The sequence below is a fragment of the Pelodiscus sinensis genome, chromosome 31, assembly GCF_049634645.1.
Source record: "Pelodiscus sinensis isolate JC-2024 chromosome 31, ASM4963464v1, whole genome shotgun sequence".
NCBI lineage: Eukaryota > Metazoa > Chordata > Testudines > Trionychidae > Pelodiscus > Pelodiscus sinensis.
Window position 1 is genome coordinate 11,856,153 of NC_134741.1, and position 23,429 is coordinate 11,879,581.

Consider the following 23,429-nt stretch of genomic DNA (forward strand, 5'->3'; position numbering starts at 1 on the left):
AATATTCCATGCTTACCTTCGTCTGCATTTGTTTTTCCGCAAGAGAGGAGCATTGTAGACATATCCTTACGGAACTAACAGAATGTAGCAAATCATTTGCAAACACACCATCATCACCCAAAGTTTCCACCAAACACCAAAAATACCAAACCCACTTGATCTAATGTTGCCACTACAAATAAATAGTGGTGAGACCGATATCCTCAAGATGACTCAGTCTAAGAAAACACTGGTGGGCTGTTTCCCCCTGCTCACTGCACTCACCAACCCCCCTCTCGTCAGCTGCTTTCGTGGCCAGAAAGTCATAAACCACACACTGACCCCGGCTGCGCTCTCCATGGCGCTAAGTCACTTGCACCCTTGGGAGCTTCTGGCAGCTAGGTCAGGCCTGTGGGGCGGCTAGTCCAGAGGCTGGGGCCAGGGTCAGAGGCTGGGCCCCGGCCTGCCCCACGGCTGTTCCAGAGATGAAAGTTGCAGCTACAGCCAGGGCTTTGTAGCGGCTGACCAGATGCTCCCAGACTATGTAGTGGACACCTGCTGGAGCCAGAGCCAGAGCCAGGCTGCAGTGCCATTGCTCATGGTACCTCTCTGCTCCTGTTCTGCACCCACTGTTCCCTCTAAGATTTCCCACCCAGAAGCGTAGTGAGTTTTGTCTTGTGCCCCAATAGTGAGTCATGTGCACTTGCTCAGATGTGCTGCCCCCGAGAGACTCTCCCAGCGCAGAGACCCCAGCCCAGCCCCCCCTTGCAGGGAGCCTGAGCCCTGCTCACAGGCAGCAACTCCCCACCTGGTGCTTGCAGGGCTGCCTGCGAGTTGCCGCCAGGGGCTGAGGGAAGCTGCTGCCTCCCCCAGGATTTGTAGAGAGCGGGGGGAGGCAGAAGGTGGGGGAGGCAGCTGGGTGCTGCAGGGGCGGGGGGCTCTGAGAGCCAGAGGGCAGGGAGGGGGAGAGGGGTGTGAGAGGCTCTGGCCCCAGAAGCAGCTGTATGACAGGCCCAGAGCCAGCCCCCGATCCAGCCTCTTTCCTGGAGAAGCTACGCAACTGCCACGTGGCCCTGGCTCCCCACTCTCCCACCCAGTCCCCGGCCCAGCCATGTGCAAGAAAGTGGAGAGGAGGTTCTGGCTATGGGCGGGGTTACATTTACTTGTGCAGCCCATGCAGGCGCGCACTCTAGAAGGGACTTATGCCACACCCCTCTTCCCCCCTCACCGCCCTCTTGCTCTCACATTGCCCTCTGCTGAATCCCACTCCCTACAAACAATGGACTGCAGAAGCTTCCCTTTGCCCCTGTAGGGATCCAATTTCAGCCCCACAGGGAGCAGCCTGGGGCAGCCCCTGCCCTGCACACAGGCTGCCCCAGAAGCAGCACTTTCTTGGGGCAGGTCTGTCCTCCCCACACAGGATTCGGGGGGCCAACAAGGGAGGGCCAGGATGGAGGTCTCTGCACTGGGAGAGGCTCTCGGAGGCAGTGCTGCTGGTGGGTACCAGGGCGGCACATCCAAGCAAGTGTACGTGACCCAACACCCTCACAACAAGCTGCTGCCTTTTACAGGCAGAGCTTTCTCCTGAATGCCTTGTCTAAGCCAAAACAAAATACAGGACTATGTAGCACTTTAAAGACTAACAGGATGGTTTATTAGATGATGAGCGTTCGTGGGCCAGACCCACTTCCTCAGATCAAATAGTGGAAGAAAATAGTCACAGCCATATATACCAAAGGATACAATTAAAAAAAAGTGAGCACATATGAAAAGGACAAATCACATTTCAGAACAGAAGGGGAATGCAGGGCGGGGGGAAGGAAGGTGAATGCCTGTGAGTTAATGATATTAGAGGTGGGGAAGGGTAGATGTCTGTGAGTGAATAGTGTTAGAGGTGATAATTAGGGAAGCTATCTTTGTAATGGGTAAGATAGCTGGAGTCCTTGTTCAGCCCCCCCCGCGGAGAGTGTCGAATTTTAGCATGAATGCCAGTTCAGAGAATTCTCTTTCAAGTGCAGATTTGAATGTCTTCTGAAGTAGGATGCAGGTGAGTAGGTCATTGAGACAGTGTTCTTTCTGGTTGAAATGGCAAGCAACTGTTTTTTCTTTGTGGCATTCATGCTAAAATTCGACACTCTCTGCGGGGGGGGGGGCTGAACAAAGACTCCAGCTATCTTACCCATTACAAAGATAGCTTCCCTAATTATCACCTCTAACACTATTCACTCACAGACATCTACCCTTCCCCACCTCTAATATCATTAACTCACAGGCATTCACCTTCCTTCCCCACCATCTTGTTAGTATTTAAAGTGCTACATAGTCCTGTATTTTGTTTTAGCTACACCAGACTAACACGGCTACATTTCTATCACTTCTCTAAGCCAGGCATTCTCACCTCTCTCAGTTACTGCAAACTGCTTGCTACAAGCACTGCCAGGACTCTCTTCCCTATAAGCTTCCTTAAGCAACAGTTCACCTTTCTCTGGCTCCACAGCAGCCTTGCCCTGCTGAGCCACAACCAACTTTTCCTGCAATTCCTTTACTCCCTGAGTCTTCTCTGGCCCCTCCAGTGGATTCACAGACAATTCTCTCTCAGGCACACAGACAGACTCACAAGAGACAGGGTCAGAGGCACCTTCTCTCCCTTTGCAGCTCTCTAGATGGCTGTAAACTTCCACACCATCATTAGGCTCCAGAGTTAGCAGACCCTCATTCTCTCCTTGTGCCCAGGCTAAGGGGTCACCCTGGTCCCACAGAGTCACTCCCCCCTCTTCCAGCAACACAGCAGCATCAGGCACAACATCAGGGTCACCACTGTCTGATCTCTGGGTTTCTGGCAAAACACTGACTGGATCTACACAAGTCACAGCATCCTCCTCCCCAGCAGACACAAACTTAGAGCCACCTCCTTTCTGGGCCTTCTCTGTGTCCAGACCCAACTCTGGGACAACAGCACTGCCCTCAGCCATCACAGGCTGTGGGGCACCTTCCTCAGACAAAGGAAGAAACTCTTCCCCACGCACAGACAGACAACCAGAGACAGCTTCTCCCTTGTCCCAACACCCCTGGCTAATTTCAGGCATACAGCTAGACACTGAGATGGCTTCCTTTACTGCCCCACTGCTACTTCCACCAGCCAAATTTCCAGCTTGCACACACTGTGCTTCACACCACTCCTTTTCACCTTGTACAGGTTCAATTCTACAAACCTCACTAGCCACCAACTCCTCAACTAAAACTTCACTCTGGCCAGCCACTCCAGACTGCCCCAGAGAAACATTTCCTTGATTTCTGGGCCCTTCCTGCCCTGTTTCTGATTCCAGCCTCACCTCTGAGGCATCAGATGGGCCCTTGGGTCCCTCACTCACAGGCACACTGCCCCCCTACACAGACACACAGCTATCTGCCACAGGCACACATTCGAGACACTTTCCCCTTGGTTACAGTAAAACTGACCAGCCCCAGAAAACTTTCTCTGATTTCTGGGCTTTTTCCACCCTGGTGTTGATTTCAGCTTCGCCTTTGAGGCACTAGACAGGCCCTTAGAAGCATCACTCGCAGATTCATGGCTAACAGCCACAGGCAAACATTTAGAGACACTTTTCTTTCGGTTACAATAAAACTGACTAGCCCCAGAAAACTTCCCAGAGTTACCTGTACCCCCCTCACAAACCTCATACATGCTTCGGGGCTGTGTTACAACATTACCTAACATGCCCACACGGTCATACACTGAACTTTCAGGAGGACACAGTTCCTTTTGTGCTTCAATTCTTTTGGGTTGAAGTTCAAATCTGGCAGCGTTTTCCCGGCCTTGATTGATTTGTCTGTCCCACTCTGCCATTCTCTCTGCATGTTCTCGGTCTAGCCTCTGTATTCTCTGTTGTGATAGCAGACGAAACTCCTCCACTTCTCGTTTACATCTAAGTTGCATTCTCCTTACTGGATCCTGCACTCTTAGGGTATGTCTACACTACAAAGTTAATTCGAACTAATGGACGTTAGTTTGAATTAACTTTGATAGGCACTACACTAGCGCTCCGCTAGTTCGAACTTAATTCGAACTAGCGGAGCGCTTAGTTCGCCCTAGGTAAACCTCATTTCATGAGGACTAACGCCTAGTTCGAACTTACTAGTTCGAACTAAGGGCTGTGTAGCCCTTTAGTTTGAACTAGTGGGAGGCTAGCCCTTCCCAGGTTGCCCTGCTGGCCACTCTGGCCAACACCAGGCAAACTCTACTGCCCCCCTCCCACCCTTAAAGGGGCACTGGCTGGCTACAGTGTTTGTGCCAGTTGCAAGGCTGCCAGCAGACCCTGCCAGCAGACCCTGCACCTGACACCCCATGAGCCAGCCACCCGATGCCCCTCAGCCCTCCCCCTCTTCCCGGGACCAGCCTGGCGGCTCCCAGGAGCCTGCCCGGGGACGCAAGAGGCGGGCGCCCACGTGGTCTACTGCGGAGATCGTGGACCTCATCCAGGTTTGGGGGAATCCTCCAATGTCCACGATCTCTGCACTAGGCACAGGAACGTGGCCGTCTATGGCCTCATAGCTGCCAGCCTGGCCGCCAGAGGCCACCACCGCAGCAGGGAGCAGGTCTGCTGCAAGATTAAGGACCTGCAGCAGTCCTACTCCCAGGCCTGCCTGCCAGGGGCCGACCAGGAGGCCTGCCCCCACTTTCTGGCTCTGGACTGCATCCTGGGGGATCATGCTGTCCCTGCCCCCCGAGTGGTGATGGATCCCAGGGCAGAGGGACCACTCCCTGACATGGAGGAGGAGGAGGAGGACACCGAGAGCCAGGAGCCTGGCGGCAGCCTGCACCAGAACCAGGACCCCCGAGGCACCCCACTGAGCCTGTGTCATTCGAGGCCGGGGAGGCCTCCACATGTGAGTACCATCATGCTCCCCTTATGTGTATGAAGGGCTGAGGGGAGAGGGAGCCCAGGGACCGTGCGCCTGGGCCTTGCCCACCACAGAGCAGCAGCTGGGTGTCATGCAGGGGCCCTGGCCTTGCAGAAGGGGGCTGGGTTTCAGCCACCTGGGCCCCAGGGAGAATTGACCGCTGCTCTTGTTTCACCACAGCCGCAGCACCTGGGCCTGCAGGGCACACCACCCCGCCTGCAGCAGCCACCTGCGCCCGGGCCAGCAGGAGAGCCAGGAACCAGGAGGAGTACCAGCGGCAGCACCTCCACTTCCTGGATCACCAGCTCCGCACCCAGGACCACTGGATCCAGGAGGACCTTCGGCTGCGCCAGCGGAGCTTGGAGGCGCTGGAGGAGCAGAGCCGTGCCCTCAGAGGCCACCTCCAGAGCCTCCTCGACCGGTTCCCGCTTCCTCCTGCTCCTGCTCCCCCTGCTTCCCCTGCTCCTGCTTCCTCCGCAGCCCCCGTCCCTCCTGCCCCAACCTCCACACCCATTCCTCCCCGAGGCCCCCACACCCACAGTGATGCAAGATGGGAGAGGCAGCCAGAACCCCACCCTTGAGTTTTCCATTCCCTTCCTCCCTTCCCTCCCCTTCCAGCTCCCTCCTCCCAGGTTTCCCCCTCTTGTCTCCCACCCTCACTCCTCCGTCCCCCACCCCACTTATGTTAAATAAAACGAGAGGTTGTTTGCCAAAACAGGTGTCTTTATTTGACATTAGGAAGGGTGGTTAGGAAGGGGAAAGGGGAAGGGGGGGTGGAAGAAGGCCCCAGGGGGGCATGCAGGGAGAGTTCAATCCTCCTCCTCCTCCACCAGGAAGCTCTCCCTCAGGGCTTCCTGGATCCGGACGGCCCCCCGGTGGGCTTCCCGGACAGCGGCGGTGCGGGGCTGAGCGTAGTGGCCAGCCATGCGGTCAGCCTCAGCCATATAGGCTGGCAGGAAAGCCTCTGTAGCCAGACACAAACCCCATCTTGGTTTTCCACGAACCCCATCTTGTTTCCCCCCCCCCCCCCCGAGAGCAAGAGAAAGGCAGTCAGCCCTGGGAACGCAGGTGTGCTGCCTGTCCCTGATTCTACCATAAACAGAAACCAGACAGTAAATGGGCTAGCTGTCGACCCGGGGCCTCCCGTCGCCCTGATGGCTAGTACCAGTAATTGACACAACTGCACTGTCCCAGGAGAGGAATCTTCGCCCAACACATACCAGAGGTGCCCATTGTCTGCATTTTCCCAGGTGTAAATTATGCTTTGCACCCTTCGTGGGAAACTTGGTGTTCAAAGCCATTTTTTCTAATTGGCCACTTGAGCCCAGGAAGAAGCCTACATGACCCAAGGAGTATAAAAAGAGGTTCAGTAGCCCACCCCATTTGAGCTTCAATCATCTACACCTGCTGGCAGGTATTGATTGTCTCCCGAGGTCTGTGGGACGCCCAACCTCGCCCTACTTTTTCCCGAGGGATTGAGAGAAAGATGCTGGCCACGCCAAGTCTGGAACGCAGGGGTAAGAATATATACTTGCTATGTGTCTATTTTGCATGCATTTAATAAGAGCTCAGAGAACCAAAGGGGTTTCATGGTACCTGTAAGTGACTTCTTAGTGTAATTTCTGTCCTGTCCTTTGTAGTGGCTGTGTTATCTGTAACACAGCAGTAGCATTTAACAACTAAGTTTACCCTGTAACAATAAAATAGTAACTGTTTAAGCTTTAATCTGACTCCTTCAGTTGCTGTAACAGAACCAAGCACAATTTAAAAGAACTTCAGCCGGTCATAAGGGACTCACTGCCCTGACCGTCGGCTGAAATCAGAATTGGCGTAGTCGGCAGGATTGTGCTACTGGTTCACATACAGCAACATGAAGTCTGTCATGATAGACATGGATTTTAGTGGTATAGAGAAAGGGTTTGCCCAGGAAGGTTGGGGCAACCCAAAATGGGATAGAGAAATGTTAGAAAGGGATTGGGGAAGTCCTGAGGAGTTGTGGGTGCAGTTCTGTAAGTATAGAACTGCCTGCAAGTTAAAGAATGGGACAAAGCCTGAGTCTGTGGAAAGGGGCCACTTTCCATTTAGCAAGGAAAACAGGATCAGGCCCTGACAAGCAGGCAGGCAACAGCTAGATTGAAGGCCTCGTGGTAGAACTGAGAAAAAGGCAGTAAGTACAAGTACTAGAAATCTAAATCCTTAAAACATACTTACAAGAGTAATATCAGAAACAAGGCCAGTTTTTTAATTTTAAAGATAAGAAAGTTTTAAGAAAAGAAAAACCCACAGAGAATTTAACTGTACAGAGAATGGAGAGAATTGAGCAGTTGTGCAAATGCTAAAATGGTGTAGATAGAAAATTGTGGTTTCTTTACAGTCATTCTGAAGGAAAAATGGGCCCTTTTTCTTAAGGAATGTCTGTAAATAATCCAGGCAAATTTGACTCAAATCTGTACATTTGATTAGAGAGTCTGCTAAAAGAACTCTTAAGGGAAGGAGTTCTATTGGAACTGAACTACCCCAATGAATAAAAAGGAATATAATTGTTGTACAGCTATGTAGAAATAGTGTAAGAAAGGTTCAGAGAGAATGTATGTGTATCTGTGTGTAGATATATATATAGAGAGAGAGAGTGTAAATAAATGAAGTTTTAAGGTCCAGTAATCTTGTTTGTAGGTTTAAAACAAATTGGTTTGGTTTACTTTCAGTCCAAGTTGTTTAATGAAAGTACAGGAAAACTGTGAGCATAAAAAAGAGTTACATCCTATGCAAAGTTTAATGTGGCTAAGTAGTGTTATAAACAAAGATTGCACATTTTCCTGTAACATGCCATGTATACTATAGAATGAGTAAAAACTGCAAACAAATTCAAATGCTGTGGAGGATCCAGGAGCCACAACATGTTGTGATTTCCTTTGTGATGCAAATGTCCTAGCAATAGCTAAGTTTGATCAGCAAACTACCTGAAATCAGAAAGTTCTAATTGTAGCCCTCCAGAAAGAAAAAGGAGGTATTGGTATTGCTATTTTAGTCCCAATAGGAGGTTGGGTATACTAGAAAAAGTTTAAATGTAAGGAGTCTTTTAAGAAGGCAGAGAGAAGACTGAGAAATTGGCATTTGTAAAAGATGTTGTCCTTTTGAACAAAATCTTGCAAAGATTCGGGCATAGCCCATGGTCTGATCAAGTGTTAACTGCTTGTTCATACAATTTCAGACCTAGAAGACAAATTGGCTAACTACCTGTGGATATGTAAACCCTTGGCTCCAATGGAGAGGGAAACAGCTCCAGCTTGTCTTCTATGGAAACCCTGTAATGAGGTGTTCTTCAAAATTGACTGAATATAAGAATGCAAATATGAAACTGCAAAAATGTAAAAGCCTCTGCTGCAGAAGTGGAGAGGTAGAAATGCATGACCCTCAGTACCCAGACGAGCTAGATTCCCTTAAGGATGGGTGCTGAGAGTTAAAGCAACTCTCAGATTTATTTTTTTTTTCTTTCCTCAGGAATATGCTTAAGAAAGGACCAGGAGGTATGAGGTTTAGTGAACAAGCTCACCCTCCTTACCAAATTAATAGTAGACAAACCTGTGTCATTGGAAAAGTCATTTAGCAGGAATTAGGATGGACCATAAGAAGGAAAAAGCATGTAAAAAGGGGAAGGCAAAAGGTTTGGAGCCCTATGGGCATAGTTGAAGGAATAAGGAAAGTAGAGCAGACATTGGAAAGTTACTAGGAATGAGAAACATTTTCTTTGAAAGGACAAAGCAAGTGATTTGAGGGAATGTGAAGATAAAAGGTGGACTCCGTGGGAGTATGGAAAGAATTAAGCAATGGTAGTAATATGTGAAGGGAAACTTGCTTTAAAAATGACATCTTGTTTCTTTGCAGCCTCTTCCTTAAGCACTGTGCAAACCATCTAGGCAAAGAAACAATCAAATGTAAACACTTGTCTATGGACACCTTTGTTAAATCTGTAAAGGAAAATTAGGGATTCTACTGAAACTTAATTGGTTAACTGCATAAAAGAATGAGCTCTCTATATTGTAACTCTATTTTGTGGGTTTCAAATGAACTAGTTTTATTTTGTTTTGGATAATGTCCTCTTGCTTAAAATTGCAAATAGACAAGGCACAAATTGGTTAGTGCTTCTGTTGGGCATTCAACTCTTAAGGTTAAATTTAATTTTCTAGAAACCAAATTATTAGTTTAGAAATTCAAGCTTTGAAACTTCACTGTCTCTTTTCAAGGCTGAGTTGATAACACTTTTGGCTTGCTTTTAAATTCAACATTATATGTGAATACAGGCTGCCTGGCTATTTCAAAGGAAAGTGGACAGGGAAGGCTGTTGCTGTTTCAGCAGACACATCCACTGCACCCCTGACCACAAACATAGAAGGAACAGCTCAGCTTGCAGAGCTGGCAGCAATCAAATTAGCTTGTGAGGCAGGGGCCAGTACCATCTACACTAACTCCTATGCTATATGGGCTGAAGCCACCCAGTGAATAATTAACTGGAAAAATAATAACTGGGAAATGGGGGGAAAGCCTGTTTGGAGATTGGAATATTGGAAATGGATATACTAGTATGCAACCCAAAATGCCGTAAGCATAGGTCATGTGGCAGCTCACCAAAAGAATAACACTCTGACTGCACAGCTAAATAACCTAGCAGATGCAGCAGTACAAATTTTTGCTGCCCAGGTGGATTGGGAATGCCTGTACATTTGGCTACATGAAACCTTGGAACACACAGAAAGCGATGAGCTGGTGCGGCAGGCACAGGCCAGGGGCTGGCCTATCACCCACAAACAAGCCAGAGATCTGGTACAAGCTTGCACCCTATGTGCTGAGCTCAGGAAACATATAACAGAAGGGCAACAGTTTGCCAGGCTAAGAGATGGAAAAATACTATGGGCAACCTGGCAAGTATATTGGTCCACCACCCACCAGTAAGCAAGGGTGGAAGTATGTTTTAACTGGAGTAGAAATTGTTCCAAGAATTGATTTTGCTTACCCAACACGATGGACAACAGGGTTGTCTACGATCATGGGACTAAACCGCTTAATAGCCCTTGTCCCAACACCCCAGTTAACAACTAAGTTTACCCTGTAACGATAAAATAGTAACTGTTTAAGCTTTAACCTGACTCCTTCAGTTGCTGTAACAGAACCAAGCACAATTTAAAAGAACTTCAACCGGTCATAAGGACTCACTGCCCTGACCGTCGGCTGACAGCCTCCCCCTTTCTCTCACACAAATTGTGCTGCACAGAACATGCTGCCACTACAGGAGGTATATTGTGCTCGGCGAGGTCCAGACGGGTGAGGAGGTATCGAAAGCGGGCTTTCAGTCGCCCGAAGGCCCCCTCCACCACGATGCGGGCCCTGGTGAGCCTGGCATTGAAGGCCTGGCGGGAAGGATTGTGGTGCCCTGTGTAGGGCTTCATCAGCCACGGCTGTAGGGGGTAGGCGGCATCCCCCACCAGGCAGACGGGCATGTCCACGTCCCCGACCCTGATGTGGCTGTTGGGGAAGAAGGTCCCGGCCTGCAGCCTCTGGCACACGGAGGAGTTGCGGTACACCCGTGCGTCGTGTGCCTTGCCGGACCAGCCCACATTAATGTCCGTGAACTGTCCCCGGTGGTCACACACGGCCTGCAGGATCACGGAGAAATACCCCTTGTGGTTGACGTACTGGGAGGCCTGGTGTTCCGGGGCATGGATGGGGATGTGTGTCCCATCGATGTCCCCCCCGCAGTTGGCGAAGCCCAGGGTGCCGAAGCCCCGGATGATGGCGTCCGGGTTGGCGAGGTGGATCACCCTGCGGAGCAGCACCTGGTTGATGGCCCTGACCACCTGTGGAGAGACACAGCAAAGCGTAAATCAGTGGGGCGCCCGGGTGGCTGGGAGTGTTCGTGCCCTGGCAGTGCCCCATGCCCCACTCCTGGAAGCAACCCCCCCGGGTGGCGTGTAGTATGGCTGGGAGAGACCGGTGCGGGGCACTTTCACCTCCTCCCTCCCCCCCCTTTTGCCCTGGGGCAGCCCATCCCCTCCTTGCAGCCCTCCTTCCCCGCCCGGTCCAGTGGCCGGTGAGTGCCATACCTGCATGAGCACCACTCTGACGGTGGATCTTCCCACGCCAAACTGGTTCCCGACGGATTGGTAACTGTCCGGTGTGGAGAGCTTCCAGAGGGCGAGGGCCACACGCTTCTGGAGGGGGATGGCGGGCCTCATGCGAGTGTCCCTTCTGCGCAGGGCAGGGGCGAGCCACTTGCAGAGCTCCAGGAAGGTGTCCCTCCTCATCCTGAAATTCTGGGTCCACTGTCGGTCTTCCCAGCGCTCCAGGGCGGCCAGGCAGAGAGGCAGGGGGCTGATGTGCACCAGGTGGTGCCAGGCAGCCTCCAGCCATTGCTGGCAGGCTTGCAGCAGCAAGTCCAGAAAGTGCACCAGAAGGTGCAGGGCGAGCTCTGGCTCCATGTTGCCACCTGTGGCGGCATCCCCGAAGGGAAGCACCGACACACACGGGCACAGAGACCAACGCTTTGCTGTCCCTCGGCGAGGTTGGCAAGCAAGAAGGAAAAGCTGAGAACCGGCTGTCCAGGGGGGTCCCTTCAAGCACGAGCCTCAGGTAGCCTCAGACAGCAGCCACACAACGCAACTACTGACCTGATGCCCTGCCAGAACCGGTTTCAGGTGCCCTTAAATGCGCCCCTGCGTCTAATCAGTGTGGATGCGCTAGTTCGAATTCGCAAAACGCTAATTCGAACTAGTTTTTAGGTCTAGCTGCGTTAGTTTGAATTAGCTTAGTTCGAATTAACTAATTCGAACTAAGTTAGTTCGAATTAGCGCTGTAGTATAGACATACCCTTATTTCTTCTGTAGCATTTCTGACCATTAACAAAAATGCCAGCTCCAGATTAGAAACTTCCTCATTAAAGGCAATGCCTCCTTCCAAGCACAAGAGTTCCAGAGCCTCTCTGTCCAGATTTTCATACTGTAACTGACTCATTGCAGCTGCTCTTTAACCAAACAAACTCTCAGTAGCTAAAATCAAATTTAGACAGTGTGGGGTCCTGATCCCAAAGCTCAATTGACCAAGATCTGTGGATCCTGCCGACTACGCCACTGTGACGGACCAGGCCGGTCTAGGCACAGCTGAGGGCGTCCGCTCAGGGCGAATTGCTCAAATTCAGGGCTCCTTACAGCCCCCAGACTGGTGACCCTTCTAAACAGGCCACAAACCAGTCCCACAGAGCACTTCAGCTACCTGCCTGAAGCCTCCCGAGCAAAACCCCTCTGACACCCCAGCAATATCCGTGCCCCAGATGGCCCTGGGCCTATACACCGGTGGGGGGTTTTAGAACCCAATCCCACCTACCCCAGACAAGTTCTGTACGGTTCCAAGAAACCAGCCACAGATCCCTGGTCAATTTACCCTCTGGATCTTACCCACAAATCACGCTGAGCCAATCCTTTAGCATCTAACAACTAAAGGTTTATTACTACAATAAAGAAAAGCATGAGAGTAAGGTTGTTAAAGGAAAGTACATTACATGCATCGAATCGCCCAGTTCTCGATGCAGGCTCTAGCAGAGATGTTACATCTGCTGGCTTAAAAGTCCTTGTTGCGCATCCTAGGATCAGGATGGGTCCACAGTTCTTCCGGGCTCTTTGATCCCTGCACTGCTGCATCTGGGATGAAGTGCTGAGCTGAAGACCAAGATGGAGTCCACCACATGGCCTCTTTATCCCTCCTTCCTGGTCTCTTCTTGGCTACAGCAGGTCACCTGGCCCACGGCTTATTCCTGTGTCCCCTGCTGGTAGCCCTTAGGTATGAGTCACCACTCATTCTTTAGGTGTGTCCTTGGCCCATTGAGTGCCATTGTCCCACAGGACCTTGCTGATTAGCATGTCCATAGGCCAGGCTCTGGCCACTGCTCAACCACATGCAGGGAAATATTCAGTATTCACACAGATTACAGATTCCTAACTACACACACAGACATTATACAATCACATGACTAGCATACATAGGATTAGCAGACAGTAAGCTTCTATTCAACACCCCACATGGCCCCCTTTTATACCATTTTTGGGGCCAACACCTCCCCCTAGGGGTGCATCAGTGATCTGGCTGCTCCCCTCAAAATCCAGTAATGTGACACAAGATTTTGGGGTACTTTTGCTGGCCTCCACTTCTTCATTTATCATGCCAGAATGGGGAAGGAGCCATGGCAGCCTCTCACCCTGCCCATCCCCTGCCGTTTCTGCCCTGCCTGGTGCCTGCAGCCCCCACCTTGTGAACCCTGCCTGGCCTCTGCAGCACCCCGCCCTGTGCACCCTGCTCAGCCCATGCAGCACCCCCTACCAGCTGAACCTTCATTCCCTCCCTAAAACTGCCTCAGTCCCTGCAGAATGTCTGCCATCGGTGCTTTGCCTGAGCCCGGCCCATTCCCTGAACCTCCCCTCTGCCTATGCCTGCCTGCCCTTGTCCATTTCCTTCATTGCCCCCACGGCTGCAACCTGTCAGACTCTCCCCCTCCCCAGCTCCTACAGCGCTCCCCACCCACTGCTCTGTACCTGCCTCTCCCCATTACTGTCCCAGGCCCCACAGTGCCCCCCACCCACTCTGCCCCCACACCTCCCCATGCCTGGCCCCTGCAGTGCCTGGTGTGCACTTCACCCCCAGCCCCGCCTCGTGCCCGGCCCCAGCAACATCCCCTGCCTGCTAGACCATTTGGGCTGGTGAGGGCACGTTAGCATATTTGTATTGACCAATAACGACAGTCTGTGGTTGTCCCACACACGGCCGTTGTCAGACAAGTTGTGCTGGGGGGATAGAGCAGACGGGGGGGTGGGGGTTGGCATAAGCAGAGTAGCCAGTAATAACATGGCACTAGTGGCAGGTTGGTCTTTCTCTCTTTCTAGATGGACATGGGACCAGTGGATGCACCCCTTCCCTGCAAAGCCAGAGGGAGCACTGCTAGCAAGCCCCACCTGGGAGCCAGAGCCGCAGCAGGAAGAGGGCAGGGTTTTTTGGACAGAGGGGCCCCGGAGGGTGAGGATTCTCAAAGGGCTGCACCTCCACAACACTGGCTGGAGCCTGACTGTCACCAGATGGGAAGCCTCTTGCTGTCTGCTGAGCCCCAGCCCTTCCCTGCAAGGTGGGTGTCGCGCAGGCCGCAGGCCAGCTCCCTGCTCTCCCTGCAGGAGTTGGTGGGAAGGCAGGAGGCGGGTGAGCAGGGATTCAGCAGGAAGGGGCTGGGCTGCAGGAGACCAGAGGAAGGAAGGAGGAGACAGAGGAAGGAGCACAAGCAGGGGCAAGGGGAGGGCCCTGTGGTTCCCCGCACCCCTCTTCCCCCTCCCTTCACTCTGGCTCTCAGAGCCTCCTGCCCCCTGCAGCACCCAGCTGCCTCCCTCCCCCCACCTCGCCACATGTCACTGCCCAGCCTCAGCCTCAACCCCAGCCCCCAGCTATCTGCAAACCTTGGAAGCTGGCAGCAGCTTCCCTCAGCCCTGGGCAGCAACTCACAGCCAGTCCCACAAGCAATAGTGTGGGGCAGCCCCTGCCCTGCACACAGGCTGCCCCAAGAGCAGCACTCCTTGGGGGACAGGTGTAACCCTCTCCCCATCAGGTGCGGGTCGCTGTCTGGGAGCAAAAAATCTTCCACAAGAGCGCATCCATACTGCTATGTGCTTTTGCGCAAGAGATGTGCATTCGTGCAAGAGCATCCATGGCAGTGTGGACGCTCTCTTGTGCAAGAAATCTCTGATGGCCATTTTAATCATAGGGGCTTCTTGTGCAAGAAATTCATGTTGCCTGTCTACACTGCCCTCTTGTGGAAGAGCTCTTGTGCAAGAGGGCTTATTCCTCATGGGGAGAGGAATAACTTTTCTGGAAGAAGCCCTGTTTTACAATGCTATACTGTAAATTTACTTGCACAAGAATGCTCGTGCAGTGTAGACAGCTGGCAAGTTTTTGCCTCAGGCTATGTCTACACTATGGGTGCATCTAGACTGGCAAGATTTTGCGCAACTGCTTTTGTGCAAAAACTTGCCAGCTGTCTACACTGGCTGCTTGAATTTGTGCAAGAGCACTGACATTCTAATGTAAGAATTCAGTGCTTCTTGCACAAATACTTTGACACTCCTGCTCAGGAATAAGCCCTCTTGTGCAAGAATACTTGTGCAAGAGGGCCAGTGTAGACAGGCACCTTAATTTTTTGTGCAAGAAAGCCCGATGGCTAAAATGGCCATCGGAACTTTCTTGCACAAAAGCCCATCTAGATTGGGCACAGATGCTTTTGCGCAAAAGCATCCGTGCCAATCTAGACGCTCTTTTGCAGAAATACTTTTAATGGAAAAACTTTTCTGTTAAAAGTATTTCCGCAAAATCATGTCAGCCTAGACACAGCCTATGAATTTTCTTGGCAAAAATATGCTAATGAGGGACACATTTGCAAGAGTTGCTATCTCATTTGCATATTTTCTGCTGATTTATTTTTTTACGGGCACTATGTTTATACTGCATCCATTTTGCATTAGAAACATGCAAATGAGGCTAAGCGTGGAATATCGCAGAGCCTTAATTGCATAATTAATAAGCACCCACTTTTCGTGTGTGACAATATGCTCATCCATGCTTCATTTGCATAGGCTTTTGCGCAAGCGAGGTGCAGTGTAGATGTAGCCTAGGTTTGGCCCAGAGCCAGACTCATCATGGAAGCAGCTGCTGGCAAGAGTAGCTGGCCAGCAGGATGGCTGGCAGGAGTGGCCAGCAAGCCACCAGTAAGAGCAGCAGCAAGTGGCCAATGGAGTAGGTGAGATGCCTCTGTTGCACAGGGAACGCTGCAACATTTAATTTTAACCGGATTAAGAATAAACTAGGTTTGCTCTGACTGATAAGCTGTTAAATGTCCCTGGATTCAGAAGCGAGGAACGCCTGATAAATCCGTATCTAGTCACCGGTGATTTCTTTACAAACAGGCAGACACCAATTTTAGGGCCAAACCATATATTGTGAGAATTTAGGAACAGCATACACAGAAAATGACAAACCAGAAATATAAACCTACCCTAATCTTAGAAGAAAGAAGACAGAAAATCCCTCAAACAAATAGGAATATACAATACAAAATGGTTGATTTACAGCTCATGCTCACGACCTACTACACCACGGCTAGTTTCAAGCCTTGGTGGAGGATCAGTGAGGAGATTCCTTGAAACTGGTATCAAGGCCTTTCCAACACAGGACTGTCTAGGAATCCTTGACCTCTTGGACTGTAGCTCTCCACTGGATTCAGGGGCGAATGACCCTTCAGTACATCCACGTGATCCAAAAAGATGGTGGTGGCGGTGACACATAGTCCAACTATCACTATCCCTGGTCTCAACTCCCAAATGTGGGACTCCCAATTGTGGGACTAGATAGCTATGAAGCTGAGCCCACACTACTACATTCACAGTGATGATAAAACTCGACCAATCTCACTCACTCATACGTACATAGATGCAGACAAGACAGGGTAGACGAACCGAACAAGCACACGTACACGACAGAACCGAAACAAATGAACAAAGAACCAGAACAGAAAGGACAAAGAGAGGTTTTATTAACATGTGGGTGGGAAAAGGTCCATGAGTGTTGGGTTCATAACTTTGTGATATGTGCAAAGATTCCACAGGGTGGTGTGCACCTATGAAGGGTTATGTGCAATCTTCGGTGATGTTCAGTTTCTGGGGGGGGGGGGGGGGGGGTGTGCACAATGTTTGAACGGGGTGCAAAGCTGAGGAATGAGTGCAAACACTGACTCTGGCGGGAAAACTCCCCTTCCTGCTTCTTATGGTCACACAAAATGAAACCCATCAGAGACTCCATTTTGAAAACTCCCTGACTAAAAGACTCATAAATTTACCCTGTGTAACTCCTCCTATCCTCTCCCAGGGTGGGAGGTAAGCGCTGAAAATCGCCCTTGAGCTCTTATCTGCCTTGAGCAAGGGCAGCAACTGTGAGTGGAGTTTAGAAGAAGGTTGAACATGTGAATTAGATACTTACTTTGCTGGACTTGTGGGCCCAAGAGGCAAAGGACATTGTTCAATCCACTTGTGGGTTGATTTTGAACCCTGCTTGTGGTATTTTCCCAAGGTAATGTCACATTACTTCTTGCCCTCTTTCATTAAAAGTTTATTTTCAATGCTCAGACTCTGTGCTGGTGAGTGGGAAAGCATTGACCCCCCCCCCCCCCCCAAGGCTGCCCAGGGGTGTGTGTGGATTTCCCAGGCTACTGGGTGGGGGCTTGAGCCAGTTTTGTGTGAGATGGATGAAAAGGAACTCCTAGGCTACGTCTAAATTGGCAAGATTTTGCGCAAAAACAAGTGCTTTTGCGCAAAAAACTTGCCACCTGTCTACACTGGCTGCAAATTCTTGCACAAGAACACTGACATTCTAATGTAAGAAATCAGTGCTTCTTGCACAAAAACTATGACGCTCCCGCTCAGGAAAAAGCTCTGTTGTGCAAGTGTTCTTGCGCAAGAGGCTAGTGTAGACAGGCAACATAAATTTCTTGCGCAAGAAAGCCCGATGACTAAAATGGCCATCGGAGCTTTCTTGCACAAGAGAGCGTCTACACTGGCACGGACGCTTTTGCGCAAAAGCACATCTCTTGCACAAAAGCACATGCCAGTGCAGACTCTCTTGCGCAAATACTTTAACACAAAAAGTCTTGCGTTAAAAGTATTTGCGCAAAATCTTGCCAGTGTAGACATAGCTCCAGATATTAAACGCAGCCCTGGCAGCATGCTTACACCAGCAAGGACAGCAACCAAAGCACAAGCCTCACTGTGACCAGGATTTGAACCTGCACAGGGATACCCTATTGGGTTTCAAGTCCAACACCTGATCACTCAGCCATCACAGCTATGAGCAATGAAGTGCCCCAGGACCAGAGAAACTGGTAAATAAGCCCAGTGCCCAGACTTGACTTCACCTGCCACACAGATTTCAAACAGCAAACCTGGCTCCCAGCACACAGGGGGGCTGTGTCTAGACTGGCAAGTTTTTCTGCAAAATCAGATGATTTTGTGGAAAAACTTGCCAGCTGTCTACACTGGCTGCTTGAATTTTCGGAAAAGCACTGATGATCTCATGTAAGATTGTCAGTGCTTTTCCGGAAATACTATGCTGCTCCCGTTTGGGCAAAAGTCTTTTTTTGAAAGATTTTTGCACAAAAGGGCCAGTATAAACAGCACAGTAGTGTTTTCCGCAAAAAAGCCCAGACTGCGAAAATGGCGATCGGGGCTTTTTTGTGGAAAACCGCGTCTAGATTGGCACGGACGCTTTTCCGCAAAAAGTGCTTTTGCGGAAAAGCATCCTGCCAATCTAGACATGCATTTCCAAAAATGCTTTTAACGGAAAACTTTTCCGTTAAAAGCATTTTAGGAAAATCATGCCAGTGTAGATGTAGCTGGGAAGTTTGGGGGCTCGTTGCTGTGCCTTCGTATGTAGCATCAAACCAGCCCCCTCCTGTGGGGCCTGTGAGTGTTGCAGAATCTGGGCTCCTGTGCCTGGGCAACGGCAAGCAAAAGGTCTGGGGGTCACATGAAGACCCTGATGGGCTATGTGGGAAGTGGCTGAGACTTTGCTTTGCCTTTGCCTGTGAGCTTGGAAACCTCTTGGCTCCTCAGACCATTGCTCTGGATGGAACTTCACAGAAGTCAGAAAAATGGAATTGCTCTGTATACCAGTCATAGAACCATAAAGCTGGAAGAGACTTCAGAAGGTCAAGTCCAGCCCCCTGCCCAAAGCAGGACCAATCCCAACTCAGGGTTATTTCAAAGGAAGGGTTTCTTTTTGAAATAACCCTTTTTTTTCTCGAAATATTCTATTTCGGAAAAGCGGCTGGCCACCATTATGCAAATGAAGTGCAAGAAATTCAAATTCAAATCCGCACTTCATTTGCAATTTCATTTGTCTGCATTTGCATTCGTCTCTCAAAGGAGGAATGCAATGTAGACATACCTTAAGACAGTGGTCACCAACCAGTAGATCAGGATCTTGAAGCCTCTGATGGGTGATTTTGACTGGTTTGGCCAAGAGGCTATCAAATGTTGGCACTTCAGCTGCCCCTCCCCCCACTTTTCTGTGGAGCTGTCCGCAGGGCAGGGACAGGAGAGGAGGGGAGGCGCTGATGTCAGGGTGATGACCACTCTCCCCTCCTGTAGTCTATCCCTACAGAACAGAGTGGGCACAACATGTTTTGGGATGGAGGGAGTTTGCTAGGTGCTTTTGGGAGTGGTGCAGGGCCAGGGCAGGAGTAAGCCTGCCTTTGTCCCCTGCACCACCACCCAAGAGCCTCCTGTGGTAAGCAGTGCCCAGGTGGAGCCTGCATCTTGAACCTTTGCCCCAGTCATAAACTCCCTCCTGCATCCCAAGCCCCAGTCATAGCCCTAAGCCCCTCCTAGACCCAGACTCTCTGACAGAGCCTGTACCCTGACTCCCCCCTGCACTCCCAACTCCAGACTCAGCTCAGACACTAAATCCTTTAGCCCAAGATCAGAACCTGCACCCCAACCCTCTGCCCCTGCCTGATGAAAGGGAGGAAGGATGGGGGAGGGAGCTGGGGTGGGGTCTTGGAGAAGGGGCATAAAGGAGGAAGGGCAAGGGAATTTGGGTTTGAGGTAGATCCTGGATTGCAGTTAAATTCAGAAAAGCAATCTCGTGCTTAAAAGGTTGGAGACCACTGCCTTAAGAGAAATGCTGAGGAAGTGCTCCTACAATGTCAGAGGAGACAACAAAATGAGATCACTTCTCTAGCTAGAAAAGAGAGGCTGTGACAGGAGTGGGATTTGGAGATCAGAACACACAATTGCAGGAAAGACAGGCCCTTAAGTCTAGCATCTTAGACCACTCAGCCATCCTGACACCCATGCTAGTATTTTTAACTAGTTTTCTTACATGTGTGAGTTGCTTGGAGAGGCCAAGGGAGCACCTCTCTTTCCCTACCTCACAGCCACTCTACAGCACAGCTGGGCTTATCCACACTCACCCTCACCTACAGTTGCGACATGTTTTGCAGTGAGCTGACAAGAAATGGAAGAGGGGAAACTGGTGGCCGGCAGAACCGAGACTTGGGTTTCTCCTGTGCCAGGGAGTCTGTGTCAGTGCGCTTGGGGATCCTGAGTTGTTGGCTTCTGAGTTTGTTGGGCTCCATACCAGGGGTATCTCTTCTGCAGGGCAGTGCTTGAACAGGGCTAATGCTTATCCCTGCAACACACTTTGGCTATGTCTACACTCACGGCTTCTTGCACAAGTATGGCCGTTCTTGCACAAGAATCTGCAGAGCGTCCACACTGCTCGCCCGCTCTTGCGCAAGTAAATTTACAGTACGGCGTGGTAAGAGAGGGCTTCTTGCACAAGAGCTACGCTCTTTTTTAACAAGTGTAAGCCCTCTTGTGCAGGAGCTCTTGTGCAAGAGAGCAGTGTGGATGCTCAGCAGGGATTTCTTGCGCAAGAAAGCCCTATGGCTAAAATGGCCATCAGAGCTTTCTTGCACAAGAGAGCATCCACACTGCCATGGGCACTCTTGTGCAAAAGCACAGCTCGCACATGGCAGTGTGGACGTTTTCTTGTGCAAGACATCTTGCGAAAGAACACTTGCGCAAGATATTCTTGCGCAAGAAGCCGCCAGTGTAGACAAAGCCTCAGTGTCTTTGTGCTACAGTATGTGCCTGGGATGTGGGCCTGAAGAACTTACCCCAAACAGACATGTATCCACCCAACATGTTCTGTTTGATACTCTCTGGAGTCCTGGCTTTGACTGGTGTCTTGCACATGGGGAATTAGATCTAGGGGGAGATTTCTAGAGTCCCACAACAGCTGCTGCTAGTGTGCGACTGTGCACATCTATCTGGGGTTCCTGGACACCGGGCCTGTTTTGGTGAGTCCCAAGAGGACCTCACTGGGAGTCCATGACAATGGACAGGTGGAACAGGCTGCAGAGCAGGGGCAACCTCAGAGACCCCCATGACTTTGCTGCAGGGAGTCTTCTTCTTGAGAGTTGCCCTTGAAGCCAGGGAGAAAATTAGGGTCACAATCATAAATGTGAGGAGGCGCCTTGTTGGAGCATTCTCCTTTCCTATGACTAACTAACCTAGAAGACAAGACATCCCTGTGGAGAAGGTAAGAACCACCAAGAGAGCTGGTGATTCTACAGCAGGGGAATTAGCTCCAGTGGTAGAATGCTTGCGTATCATGTAAGAGGCAGTGGAATGAATTCCCACATTCTCCAGTGATAGGGGAAATCCCCACTTTCCTTCTCACAGGCAGAGACAGACAGAGGGTTAAGTGCCTCCACTAGCTTCCTCCCTCTTTCTACTTGGTCTCCCCAAAAGCCAGCGATGCCGGGGCAGAAAACTGCTAAGACTCAGCCTCCTTTTGCCTGGCAGTGACAGGAGTGATGGAGACAGGCCCCAGGGGGGCAGAGTTGCCCCACTGGGAAAGTGCCTGCTATACAGGGGGGAGGCAGTGGCTTGCTCCACATGATCTCCAACTAGCTCCCTAGGGGTGAGGCCTTGGTTGCTTCCTTGCTGATGTAACTCAAGATCCCTGGCCCTTTGCTTCCACTTCCATGTTCATCTTTACAAAGCTGATTGGCTGGCAGAGTGCCAGTTGAGCACAATCAGTGCCCTGAGAGTGACTGAGCAGGCTGATGGGAGGCACTCATAGAGCAGGTCACCCATCCAGCCCCTGAGCTCAGCCCATGCTGGAGGCAGCCAGACAGCTGGGAGGGAGCCAGAGCCAGACAGGACCAGGGGATGGGAAAAGGGTGACGCAGAGACCAGAGACAGGACAGCAGAAAAGAACATCTATGAATGTCAGTGAGAGGCAGAGGTAGCAAAGTGGCAGTAGCATTTTTCACCATCACACTTCTGGAAAGGGGCAGCCCCAGGACTAAGGGTGGAGAGAAGGGCTGGTACTTGGGGGTGGGGCCAGGGTTTGTCCTGAAAGGCTACAGGCACCGTTAGACTCTTTTGTTCTTCCCTGTCTCACCCTAGTGCTGAGCAACACTCAGTGTTGGACTGAGCATTCATCCTGCTTTGGGACAAGTCTCTGTAGTAAGAACCTGCCCAGGAGGCTCTAGCAATGAGGCCCCTCCCTGGCAGCCCCAACTACACAGCAGCGTTATTTAGAAATAATAATGTGAGTGTCTACCCACCAATTCTAAATAGATTCAAAATAGCGGATGGTTTATTTCAAAATCTGTAAACCTCATTGCACGAGGGATAATGCCTCTTCCAAAATAGCTATTTCAAAATAGTGGTCGTGTGGACACTCTACTGCTGCTATTTCAAAATAGCTCCTATCTAGGGCAATTGAAAGTAACAACACCCCAGTGCTTTCTGGGGCTCTAAATAGTGCATCCACATTAGGGGAGCCTGCCTCAGACTAATCTTGAGGCTTCCCTGTAGTGTGCATGCACTATATAAAAAAAATTCAAAATAACTTATTTTGTCAAAGTGAGCATGCTGAGTAAATATACCCTGAGGTTGTTTTCTCTGACTGGGAATCAAACCCAAACCACAGCAACGACCATGCTAAATCCTAGCCACTAGACCACCAGGGACACATGGGGGCTCAGTTTTTTCCAGCCTAAAGTCACCTGCCCCACAGAATTCAAACACCAAACCTGGCTCCCAGAGCTCAGGGGAAGTTCGGGGGTCTTGTTGCTGAGCCAGGGGGTTCAGCATCAAATCAGCCCCTGCCTTTGGGGCCTGTAATTTGTTCAAATCTGTCTTCTCTTTGATGTGTATAATAATAAAGAAATATAGTCTGGTGGGCCCAGGGGCAGCCCTAAACTAGCTGCCAGCAACTGGCGCCCTAGGCAAACCATGAAATCAACACACACACACACACACCCAATGGCAGATATAGGCTGAGGTTTTTCATAAACTGGGAAACATTTTGCCTCTATTTTCCATGTAATGTTTTTTAAGCATATTTATTTAAACAGGCATAATTATTCGGTTTGTCCATCCAACCAATGTTTCTGAGATCAGATTAAAATAGAAACACGAAATTTTCAGAAGAGATTTGTACACAACAGTTAGACGATATTTCAGTACAATTTCAAATAAAAATGCATTACAAATGTTAATTATAATTTTTATTACTACAAATCCAAAATAGTCCATTATGCTATCCTGCTTTAACTGCCATTACTACATTGCTGGGGAAAGGGAGGCTGGGGATGGAGTTCTGTGGCTCGGGAGAGGGGGACTGGGGATGGAGTTCTGTGGCTGGGGGGGGGGCTGGGGAGAGGGAACAGGGTGCCAGTGTGGGGAGAGAGTCCACTGCACTCACCTCCTCCCAGGATTCTGCCCCCCCAAAGGGAAGCTGGTGCACACCTCTCCCAGGACCAACCCCCCTCCTCCTGAGGCGCAGGGAACCCCTGTGCATGCCTCTCCCAAGGCCAAACCCTCCCCCCCATGGCGCAGGGGAAGCCAGCGTGTGCCTCCCTGGGGCCAACACCCCCCTCATGCAGGGCAGGGAACCCC

The 23,429-nt window shown here is 50.6% G+C and overlaps 1 long non-coding RNA gene across 1 annotated transcript; it reads left to right on the forward strand.

Moving 5' to 3' along the window:
• Positions 1-8,705: 8,705 nt before the first annotated feature.
• On the forward strand, positions 8,706-17,208 carry LOC142821514 (uncharacterized). Its single transcript, XR_012898260.1, has 3 exons — positions 8,706-12,708; positions 13,806-14,041; positions 16,822-17,208. It is a non-coding gene; the product is annotated as an uncharacterized LOC142821514 (long non-coding RNA).
• The last annotated feature ends 6,221 nt before the right edge of the window (positions 17,209-23,429 follow it).